The sequence below is a fragment of the Eurosta solidaginis genome, chromosome 2 (assembly GCF_040869045.1).
Source record: "Eurosta solidaginis isolate ZX-2024a chromosome 2, ASM4086904v1, whole genome shotgun sequence".
NCBI lineage: Eukaryota > Metazoa > Arthropoda > Insecta > Diptera > Tephritidae > Eurosta > Eurosta solidaginis.
Window position 1 is genome coordinate 175,605,430 of NC_090320.1, and position 13,037 is coordinate 175,618,466.

Sequence of the window (13,037 nt, forward strand, 5' to 3'; positions counted from 1 at the left end):
TGGGTCGACCACTGCTTCCAAGCGTTGTACAATTCTTAGAGCTGCACGGTACTGCGAGAGAGCTCTTTTACTTCTTCTCATCCGTACCCTTCTCCACTCTTCTACTCCGTTTTCATTTGTGTGCTTCTCCAACAAGGAGTACATTTAATCAGCACTACTCTCGCTCCCCGAGTCCGACGCATCGCTTAATTCGTATTTGTCGTCCTTGGATTGCGACACAGTCCTCCTCTTTACATCGTCCTTATTACAATCAGGTAATGAGTCGTTCATCTTGGTCGTACGACCACCTGCCCAAAAAGGCGGGCTCAGCGGTCCAGTATTATATACGTGGAAAGTACGTCCGCCAAAGCAGCGCCCCTTACTGTGGTAAGGCCATAAATAATTCCCGAGGTGGCCCGGTATCGGGAAGGCTCCGTTCGAATACAGCCGAATTTATCCTCTGGCTGCAAATCTTCCAATAGGCACGGTCCGCATAATTTCACTTACAATAACAATAAACAGTATGAACACTTAAATATTAATCATCCGTACCACCTTACGTGGTAGTTTTGTCATTACTAAAATTATTACTTAAACATAACATGTATGCAGCGCCTGTGCAGTCGTAGTATTCTTTTTTGTTGATCGTGTTTTCTCTATTGCTCAATATGTGCAAGTTTTCCAATCTGTATCTGGTCAATTCTCGTTTTTCCTTATCAATAATTTTGGTGTTGTTAAAATCAGCTGTATGGCCACTGCTTATTGTGGGTTGGGAGAGCGCAGTGCTTGGCTTTTGTTTTTTCACGTCTGCTTTGTGTTCGGCTATTCGTATACCAAGCTCTCGTATCACAGTTTGCATCTATTTTGTATATCACATTGTTTTGTTGTAGCTTGTCTATTGGATCTTTTGTTCTTGTGTAAATTTTGGATAATATCAGAGAATTTAAACACAATGAGAAGGCGTTTTTTCTAGATTCCAACTTTTTTGCATGTGAACACGTCTTGCACTTCACCACACACAATCCAATTTCAATGTTAACCAGTTAACAGCAGAAAATTCTTTGTCAACAGTTTCAGCTGGTGTATAAATTTTCTAGATTTTCTCTTAATATGATTTCTTTGTGGGAATATAGGTATTTAGTAGGATTAATTATATTTAAATTTTATTATTTGTAGCAATATATTTGCATGTTTTATGATTTAATATGAATTTGAATTTAATTAATATAAAATTCTCTGTTTAAACACAATGAGAAGGCGATTTTTTGGCATCCACTGCTTACGATCCATTTGCATGTGACACGTCTTGCACTTCACCACTATTCTCCAAATTCATGTTAACTTAACAGGGTGCAAGACGTAACACAAAATTCTCTTTAACGATTTTCTCTGTTCGTCTGTTACCAAAAAATTCTCTGATTGGAAATTTTAATTCTCTGATTTTTTGTAAATAAATTACGATGATTCATTGCAAATTGACTTGCCCCATTAAGTAAGGCCTTAGAAGGCAATTATTTAATAGGGTGTTTGGTGCAGGTGTAAAGCATTTGTATCAATTTCAATCAAAAATCAATAAAAGTTTCTTTTTATAAGGCAGAATTTTGAAAAAGAGCCAGATTCGCCAGGCCATCATAAAAATGTGTAGGGTTACTGGATAATATAAATTGCATTTGGCATCTCTAATGAATGCTGCTAAGTAAAAAGTACTTGGGCTATCTCCTTTGTACAACATATAAATATGTTTCCAAGTCAGAAATTAACGTTAGTTATATGTATCTTCCAAGCATTCACTCACCATCACTTGATTGAAACTCATGCATTTCGCATCTCTAATGAATGCTGCGAAGTAAAAAGTACTATACGAATCATAGAGGATAATAGGGCTATCTCCTTTGTACAACATATAAATATGTTTCCAAGTTAGAAATTATATATATGTTCCACGCATTCACTCACCACTCACCACGCTAGAGTGAAACTCATGCTTATAACTGCCTGTTAGGTTATTAAACTTCACAAGCTACTGTAGCACAGCTGTGTAGGCAACTACATTGTTGTACGATTTCGTGGGTATGTGCTTAAACCATTTGACAAAATTAAAAGCTAACCAAATTCAAACAATTGTTGAATTACTTTCAATTGTTAGAAATTGTTTCAAAGCTAAAACGGGCATTTCAAGACCATTGAAAGCTGGCATGGTAATAGGCGACCATACAAAATAGCAAATGTCGCTAAAAATATGCAAACATTTTTCCCAACTTCCATACCCGCCTTCGCTTCATCCTCAAGCACAAAAGTCAAACCAGAGACAAAATCTTAAATTTTGATTTTGTGTCGATTCTTATTACCAACACATTCAAACATTTCGTCCGGCCTCGTACATATAGGCCAAAACTAACACAACCTTAGATTTTGGCGAGGAAATCTTACATTCCCGCCTACGTCTCAACAACAAAATCACAAACATAAGAGGAAGAACAAAAAATCGAAGTCAGACAAAATTTTTATTTCTACTTGATTCCGCTTACTAACACATTCAAAGTTTCTGTCTGGCCTCGTACATATAGCCCAAAACTACTACACCTAAGAGAAAAACTTCCTTTCCCGCCTACTACACATTGTCCAAAAGCAAACTTATAGAATTAATTTTTTCAAAGACATTGTAAAAATCCATCTTGCCTTGTCTTAAAAGTGTAAGAAGAAGAATCATTGGGCAAGAAACATTTTTATATTACCAGGCGCTCATAAAAATTGGCGCGTGTGTGAAATGTATGAAAATAGTTTTTTGGCTTTCGTACGCACATATGCTATTCCTTTTACGCATGAGGCTATACCATACAAAACTTCATATTTCGATTTCTGTTCTGATATTTCGAAGTTTCGAATGAGAAGAAAAAAATCTTCTTTTTCCTCGCCGCCTTCACCTGATCCACAAACAAAATAGCACAAGCGAAATATTTTTGAGGTCGTTCGCACTTGCAAGCGCAATGTATAGAGTTGGGTCGTTTCGTTCTGAACTTGTTCAATTGACCGGGTCTCTCAACAGAACAAGTGAACTAGATCTTCGATTTCGGTTCTATTTGTTCTTTTAGTTCGTTTTACCTAATGTTATTCTTTCTCTCTTCTCGTTCACGAACATTGTAAATTCATACATACATACGTAGAAATTCACAGTGAGCACGAATGTCGATGATGCCACTTATGCGATATGTGTGTATATATTTATGAAAAACATCTTTTGTAAGAAACTAATTATTACATTTATGTTCATATTTACAATTTGTGCCTGACAAAAATAAAAGAAAATTTCAAAATGGGCGTGGCTGCGCCCATTTTCATTTAGTTTGTCTAGAATACTTTTAATGCCATAAGTCGAACAAAAATTTACCAATCCTTCTTAAATTTGGTAGGGGCATAGATTCTATGACGGTAACTGTGTTCTGTGAAAATGGGCGAAATCGGTGGAAGCCACGCCCAGTTTTTATACACAGTCCACCGTCTGGCCTTCCTCTCGGCCGTTAACACAATAACTTGAGCAAAAACCGATATATCTTTACTAAACTTAGTCCACGTACTTATCTGAACTCACTTTATCTTGGTAAAAAAATGTCCGAAATCCGACCATAACCACGCCCACTTTATCGATATCGAAAATTACGAAAAATGAAAAAAAATGCCATAATTCTATACCAAATACGAAAAAAGGGACGAAACATGGTAATTGGATTGGTTTATTGACGCAAAATATAACTTTGGAAAAACTTTGTAAAATGGGTGTGACACCTACCATATTAAGTAGAAGAAAATGAAAAAGTTCTACAAGGCGAAATCAACAGCGTTTGGAATCTTGGCAGGAATACTGTTAGTGGTATTGCATATATAAATAAATTAGCAGTACCCGACAGATGATTTTCTGGATCACCTGGTCCACATTTTGGTCGATATCTCGAAAACGCCTTCACATATACATCTAAGGGCCACTCGCTTTTAAAACCCTCATTAAAACCCTTAATTTGATATCCATATCGTACAAACACATTCTAGAGCCAGTCCTGGCCCACCCTAATGGCGATATCTCGAAAAGGTGTCCACCTATAGACCTAATGCCTACTCCATCTTAAAATGCTCAGTAACACCTTTCGTTTGATACCCTTATCTTACAAACATTCTAGAGTCACCCCTGGCCCACCCTAATGGCGATATCTCGAAAAGGCGTCCACCTATAGAACTAAAGCCCATTCCCTTTTAAAATACTCATTACCACCTTTCATTTGATACCCATATCGTAAAAACACATTGTAGAGTCACCCCTGGCCCACCCTAATGACGATATTTCGAAAAGGCGTCCACCTATAGACCTAATGCCCACTCCCTTTTAAAATGCTCAGTAACACCTTTCGTTTGATACCCATATCGTACAAACATTCTAGAGTCACCCCTGGCCCACCCTAATGGCGACATCTCGAAAAGGCGTCCACCTATAGACCTAATGCCCACTCCCTCTTAAAATGCTCAGTAACACCTTTCATTTGATTCCCATATCGTACAAACACATTCTGGAGTCACCCTTGGTCCACCTTTGTGGCGATATCTCGAAACGGCGTCCACCTATGGAACTAAGGATCACTCCCTTTGAAAATACTCATTAACACCTTTCATTTGATACCCATATCGTACAAACATATTCTAGAGTCACCCCTAGTCCAGCTTTATGGCGATTTCTCGAAAAGGCGTTCACCTATAGAACTAAAGCCCATTCCCTTTTAAAATACTCATTACCACCTTTCATTTGATACCCATATCGTACAAACACATTCTAGAGTCACCGCACGCCCATTTTTTAAAATTTGAAGCTTTTCCTATTTACTGGTATAAATCCACTTGGGAAATGAAATACAGTTGATATAAAGGTCTTTTCTTGCAAAGATATAGCTTAGTTTATTCGTCCACAACCCTTTTAAAAATCTTTTATATAAAAGTAGGCGTGGTCCTTAACCGATTTTGTTAATTTTTCTTCTAAGCATTCCTTATAGTAAAGGCAAGGTCTCTAACGAATTTTGTTACGATCGGTGTAACCATTTTTGATTTATGATTACTATATTTTGTAAAATTGATTTTATCATAAGTGGGCGGTGACATGCCCAATTAAAAAAAATGTTTTCAAATTTTTATCAAGTCTCAGGTTTTTTGTGTTTTCCAAAATGTTATATATATAAAAAGTGGGCGTGGTTATCATCCAATTTCGCTCATTTTCAATACCAATCTATGCTGGGTCCAGATAAGCTCGTGTACCAAATTTGGTGAAGATACCTCAATATTTACTCAAGTTATCATGTTAACGGACAGACGGACAGACATCGATCAATAAAATTTTTTTTCGATACTGATGATTTTGATATATGGAAGTATATATCTATCTCGATTTATTTATACCTGTACAACCAACCGCTATCGAATCAAAGTTAATATACTCTGTGTGCAAAGCACGCTGAGTATAAAAATATAGCATCATTCTTCCATCGATCAAATGTGGCCAAGTATGCGCTTTCAACACACGAAGTCGCTTTGATCAGTCATGTGAAATTCGATTAAATTCTAAACTGCATATGTGTGAAAGCTCACTCCCAATAAACATTTTTGTCAATTCTCAGTTTGAGATATATTTGAGAATCACTCCATTTCTCACATTTCATACGTTAGTTTTCAAATGCATTTAAAATAACCGTTGATAGTATTCTCAAGCTAAAAGGCTCATTTTTAATATGGTATTTTTCTTCGTTTTCAAATTGAGAATTTTTGGATTCTCAACTTTTTCTCAAACGATAATAAAGCGGAACGAAATGGAATCCAATAACTCTAATTTAATTGTTTATTCAGTGTTACCTACGCTGTAAAAGAAATACCCAGTTTTAATAATAAGAGTCCCTTTTTTATGAGTTTTGACAAATTTTTTTAAATTTTCTTTATTCAGTTAATTCAAAAAATTATATCAATGCAAAAAATTAGTTACATACCAGTTTTTCAACCATCTTTCTATTATATTATATTCTATTATATTAAATTATACTGTAACAAATATGTATACATTTTATATTATTTAATGTTGATAGATACGTGAATAAAAAATTAAAATTATATTATAAAAAAATTATTATTTTATGAAAATCAAAAAAATAAGCATTAAGTTCAATGTTTGTAACATTGGATGTAAAGAAACTCCCACTAGTTATACATATATTGTGAATACATTAAAATATTATTTCATGTTGATTAAGTACACATATAGGTAAACAAAAAACTTAGGCACAAAAATTTAAGTTTGCAAAGAAAAGTGCAGATGAGGTACAAAAGTTTCCCATTAGTCACATGTATACAAGCCTAACATATTAGGTCTGTTCATCTACAAAAAAATTATTACTGGAAGTTACGAGTTTCTGTCATTGCTCATACAAAACATCAACAATTAGTAAATTCCAGTAACAATATTTTTGTAAATGAAACAGGCCTATTATTTCACATAAAAAAAAAAAAAAAAATGTACATAAAAGGTTACAAAAAATGCATATGAGCTAGAAAAACTTCAACGGGTTACACATATAAATGTTCTTTCAATTAAGTTGAAGAAGTGAAAAGAATTTAATACAAAAATTCAAATAACATTTTTGTAGTTAAAAAATTCAACAGAAATATCCTGCCTTTTTAAGAAAAAGGAAACATTAAATAATAAATAAATAAATAAAATGCATCTAATAATTATTATATATAGATTATAATGTATAGCAAGCTGGTATTCTTCTGTTTTTTCGTATTCAACCTTTTTATTTAGCCTAGTACTATCGTGTTGGAAGAAGTTGATTGTCGCTCGTTCAAACTCACTGTCGTTAGCCACATTAGGAAATTTTAGATAAAAGGCTTCTAAATATAATCAAGAAAATAACTAAAGCCACAACATAAGATCATACGCGTAATTACGTTTCAGTGCTCCTGTTACACTTAGTGCCCTAGCTGATGTCTTTGTTTTAATTCCTTGCCAGGAATACGATTGCGCAACATTGTCAGTTATTATTTTGCGCCAAGCCATTTTTATGAATTTAGTTGTACTTGGACAGATGATGGTCTGCAGTTCGGCCACCTGGAAAAAATAAAGATATATAAAATAGCTGCATTTTATTGAATAGCTAAATTGTTAGGATATTCACCAAATCGTTATATTTATTCTCAGAGCTTTGAATTTTTGCTTCAAATTCGGAAAATTCTTGCACTTCTGAAAAAGGTTTTTGCGGTAAAATCTTCTTCCTTTTTACAGTTGCAAAACTAGCGCCTAATTTAGCTTCTTCCAATACCCTCTTTAGCTACTTTTGTGTTGATTGATTTTCTGAAATTATTGAATTTATAGATATGTATGAATATTAGAAAAATTGCATGAAATAATTATATATATGGAAAGTACGCCTCGTTTCAAAATTTTCTACTGGGTGCCACCAATGTAATTTTTTTTTAAGTATTAAGCAAGATATGCCAATAGGGGTATCGAATGAAAGGTATTTTAAGTCGTATACCAACTAAAACACTTTCAAGGAGGATTATCATTATATATACACGTTTTGACTGATTTTGAGTAAGGATAAAATTCTTCATTTCCAAAATTTTTGTAACTTTTCAATCAAATGTTTCACAATATTTTCGAGTATTCCATTTATTCCATACAACGTAAGGACCAAATTTAAATTTTGTATACTAAAAAGTGCATACTCGAAAATGCTATGAAAAACCTGACTAAAAATATAAAAAACATTGGGTATTCAAATTGAATATATCGCACATTAATTCAAAAAATTATAATAAATAAATATTACCCTTTGATAAATTTGATCTCCATTCGTCTATTTTCTTGTCTAAGGCATCAATATTCCTATTCAAATTATCCAAATCTGAAAATGATAATAGACTATTAGTATAAACAATTTCAAAAAAAACAATGAATAGTTAAAAACCTTACCTTGTTCGGTAACTTGGTTATCTCCAGCTGACAAAAATGTGCTGCTAAAATCCATCTATGAGTGAATAAGTGGTAAAAAGAGGAATTTGTTATTTTCACAGTTATGAAACAAATTTTTTTGATATATCATCTACAGAATGCTCAATTCGATAATTGGAAAAGTGTAAAGTGGCGCAACAATAAATATTAAAGATCGCGGGTTCGAATCGAGTTCAAGGCTTAACAATAATTATTTTTTATCATTATTATTGTTATGATAAATTTTTTTATGATAAATTTTTTCTTAATTGAAAAAATTATTAAATTAGAATAGAAGAAAAAATTTAGACAACTGCCAAAGAGCTCGTTGTATAGATCCATTTCGGGAACTGCTAAATTCCTTCATCGGCAACGTTTAGGCGCCGCTGCTATAACCATTCAGTCATCACAGCGGTTTTTTGTTTGTCTTCATTAATCCTACTTCTATTCTGGTTCTTACCAATTGATATTCACAACACTGCGACATCTGTTGCAGAATGAATGTGAAAATTGGAGTTGTTTGATGGCAATGCTGCCATAGTGTCATATTTTATTAACACTTATTATCCGTGCTCTGGGATGTATTAACAATTTTTGTTGTTATATCGGCCTACTGATTTTTATTTTATCATTATTATTGTTATGATAAATTTTTTCTTAATTGAAAAAATTATTAAATTAGAATAGAAGAAAGAAAAAATTTAGACAACTTCCAAAGGTCGTTGTATAAATCCATTTAGGGAACTGCTAAATTCCTTCATCGGCAACGTTTAGGCGCCGCTGCTATAAACATTCAGCCATCACAGCGGTTTTTTGTTTGTCTTCATTAATCCTACTTCTATTCTGGTTCTTGCCAATTGATATTCACAACACTGCGACATCTGTTGCAGAATGAATGTGAAAATTGAACTTGTTTGATGGCAATGCTGCCATAGTGTCATATTTTATTGACACTTAAACAAAAATTTTTTTTTGCTTTCTTCTATCCTAATTTAATAATTTTTTCAATTAAGAAAAAATTTATCATAACAATAATAATGATAAAATAATTATTGTTAGGCCTTGAGCTCGATTCGAACCCGCGACCTTACAAATCAGTAGGCCGATATAACAACAAAAAATAAATATTAAAGTTTGATGACTTTATTGGTGTATTAAAAAGATCATTTAAATTTGCTAGTGGAAGACCGTCAATATTTATGTTAAGGTGGATTTCAGAAGATATGAATGATTTTCTCATTAAAGAATCTGTAAGGGAATCTTCAACACCGTAGTGGAAATATTCTCCTGACCTCATTTTTTCCACTGGCGGTATCTTGGGAGTACATTTCAATGTCCTGCCGTCTTTTGGAATGCCAGTAATATATTTCCGAAGTATTTCTAACAAACCATTAGTTGCATCAGTGGAAATATTAAAATGGACGGCCCATCCAGCTAGCTATTCTCGTATAAACACTTTCAATTTCACTTTCTGCATCAATGTCAGTTTTCGAATAGTCGCAATCCACACTTTCTGAATCACCTCGATCATAAATAACACTATTGGAAATAGAAGGGCCTTCGCCTAAGTTGGCGCCCACTCCTAAACTTTCTATTATTCCCGGTACCACTGTTGTGCCACTTTCGGTAAGCAAATTTATTATTTGCCTCACTTCACTTTTCACTCGCTTAGATTTATGCATAATGTAGTATAATATCACTTAATATTATTAAAATGTATAAATACTTCCTTATTTTTTCACTTTATGTCCAACTTCACTCAATAAAATCACTTGTTTACATTTCCAGCTAAAGTATGCAAATTAGAGATCGACGAATATCCACCGATTCGATATATTGCTATATCTTTGCTATGTTGACATTGCAGGAATGGAACGAAATGCAAGTATATCCCAAACCATTCTCAAGTTGAAGAACAACGTTTGAGAAAAAGTAGAGATAATATTTAGGTTCAAATGATTAATAACGCAGAATATCAAACTGAGAATTAATGTTTTCTCAAACATTTGAGAGAAAAAAGATTTTCAAGTATGTCTCAAATTATTCTCAAGTTGAAGATCGACGTTTGAGAAAAAGTCGCGAAAATATTTTGTTCAAATGATATATAATGTTGAATATCAAAACTGAGAATCAATGTTTTTCTCAAACATTTGAGATTTTTGGTTTCAGTGTTTCTTGGGCTTTTAAACCTAAATGCTATATTTTTAGTTTTGGTTCGTGTGCGTTAATAAATCGCCTAACTGAAATGCACTTAATGAAAACACAAACGAAAATGTATTTAAAGAAAGTGCTAAGAAATCTCTTTTGAAACGATTTGATATGGACAATCAAAAAAAAAAATCCTATCGAAAAAATCGATGGAGCGATTACGGTTAATAAATCGGCCCACCCTAATGCGCATATTATGTTACATGTTTTATCAATTGAATTCGATTTTATATGTAAGTAAATTTATGCATAGGTAAAGAAACTTAAAATGAGGCGAAAGTTTTTAAGATATACCTTTCGTCACTTTATTCAGAAAGGGCCACTATAAAATCTTTACTAATATACCATTTGTTGCGAAGCGATCCTTAGGGTCTAGAGTAAGAAAAGCTGCGTTCATAATTGTATGCAAGCTTGTTACAATTTCCGCAGCCGTTTAAATTATAATTGAAACGAGTCTGACTATAGTACATGGAGAAGAATGCTGCGTTGTACGAAAATGAAATTAGGAAGGTAAGATACATATACATACATATTGTGACGAATATGAGTGACACTAGGTGATACTCACATCCCTACTCTGATGCTAAGTAAATGAAGTCACAACAACAATAAAGCAGACAGTCACTTGTATCTACATAAACGAATAAAACATTATGTCTACACATATTTACGTACACGCAGCAGAGAAGAGATGCTCCCAAAAGTATGCCATTGTAATTGTTGAAGTGTCGCTTACAAATACACGCATATGAGAAGCTATATACGTGCATCTGTAGTTATAATTATATCGAGGCAACTAAGTAAATTCTGGAAGCGCCTAGAAGATGCCACGAGGAAATCAAAGAGTATAAAAGCACCAGCGGTAGAGGCGCTATAATCAGTTTTTGATTAAGAACGCAATCTGTCGGGCAATAGTAGAGTTTAATTTGAGCTATCAATCAGTTTGGTTACTAAGCCAGCTAGTTGCAAAGTATAAGTGTTATTGTGAAGTACTTTAATAAAGGACATTTTTCCATTATTCAATATTGGAGTTATTTATTCAACCGTTTAGTGATACGAACTTAGCAAAAGGGCAAATAAGAGGATTTGCAAGTAAATTCGTTACAATTGATGTCAGAAGTGGGACTGTTGAATAAATTCCAGAGGACAACTTGGACATGGCAAAATTGGGTGAGTTGGGGATCCAGCAACTGAAGAAGGAGTTGGAGAGCCGTGGATTGAATACAACCGGCAATAAGATCGAACTTCAAGGACGGCTACGAGAGGTAATGGAGTCGCAAGGAATTGGTGTGGACAAGTATGTCTTTTATCCTGATGGGTACGAGACAACAACGAAAATTGAAGAGAAGAACGGAAGTCCGAGTCCAGTCGCAAGCAGCGAGAATAATGCGATATTGGCTTTGTTATCACAGATATCGGCAAAAATAGAAACCCAGGAAACACGCATAACAGAAATGTCATCACAAATATCCACAAATATGGCATCCCAACTAGCATCGCAAGAGACACGCATAACATCCAAGATGGAAGCACAGGAGGCATGTATTTCAGAAATGTCATCGCAAATGTCATCTCAACTGGAAGAGCAGAAGACATATATGGCATCCCAGCTGGAATCACATGAGACACGTATTTCAGAAATGTCGACACAGATTACATCAAAGATGGAAACACAACGGAAAGAGCAAGAGGCGCGTATATCATCAAAACTCGAAGCGCGTATGGACGAGAAAATAACACAGTTTGAAGAAAAATTCGAGGCAGAGGTGGATGCTTTGAAAGGTCGTATACAGGAATTGCAACTTAATCGGCCGGCTGCTTCAGCGAGTAATACGAAGGTAAAAACTCCATCTTTTGACGGTTCTGTTCCTTTCCAGGTCTTCAAGCTACAGTTTAAGAAGACCGCAGCAGTGAACAACTGGAATACGGAAGATAAAGTTGATGGTAACGAAGCTTTTTCGTGCCCCGTTGCTTCTTTGATATTTGCTGGGGTATACTCGCCGTGCCCAGGGTTCGTTTACAATAAATTTGTATTAAAGGGGCACCTTGCAAATCGATTTAATATAAACTTCACTTTCTTTATTGGTTCTTAATTCTATAATATAAAATAAAACGTGTTCGTATACTTCATTTTCAGTTTCACTTGGATTATCTTGCGGTATCCTTGATTGCGGTGGCGGGCCTTAGCGGTCCGGCCGTATTCCGAAAAAACTCCATCTTTTGACGGTTCTGTTCCTTTCCAGGTCTTCAAGCTACAGTTTAAGAAGACCGCAGCAGTGAACAACTGTGCGACATGTGGACGGAAAGGAACGTTTACTGACTGTAGATACGGGTGCATCTCATTCCATCATTCAAGCGGATTTAGTCAACAAAAAGATAAGACCATTGCTTGGAGCAAGATTACGTACAGCCACGGGAGAGGACACCCAGGTAATTGGAGAATTAGAATGTGAAGTAGCAATTGGGAACGTCACGGTACTACACAATTTTATAGTGGCAGATGTTGTTGATGAAATCATAATTGGAGTGGACTTATTAATCAACCAAGGCATCAAGATCGACATGCAAAGCAAGACGATGCGGTATTAGAACATGGATGTACCACTTAATTTCGGCTATGAGAGAGGCTACAGCAGTAAACGAGTACTGGTGGAAGAGAGTCAGCAAATACCACCAAAATCCGAAGCAGTCATCTGGGCAAAGGTTGATGGAGATTGTGGGACAAACATTCTAGAGTCACCCCTGGCCCACCCTAATGGCGATATCTCGAAAAGGCGTCCACCTATAGACCTAATGCCCACTCCCTCTTAAAATGCTCAGTAACACCTTTCGT

General features: G+C 34.9%; 1 pseudogene; it reads right to left on the reverse strand.

Moving 5' to 3' along the window:
* Positions 1–535: 535 nt before the first annotated feature.
* LOC137241762 (uncharacterized) lies at positions 536–9,735 on the reverse strand (annotated as a pseudogene).
* Positions 9,736–13,037: the final 3,302 nt, after the last annotated feature.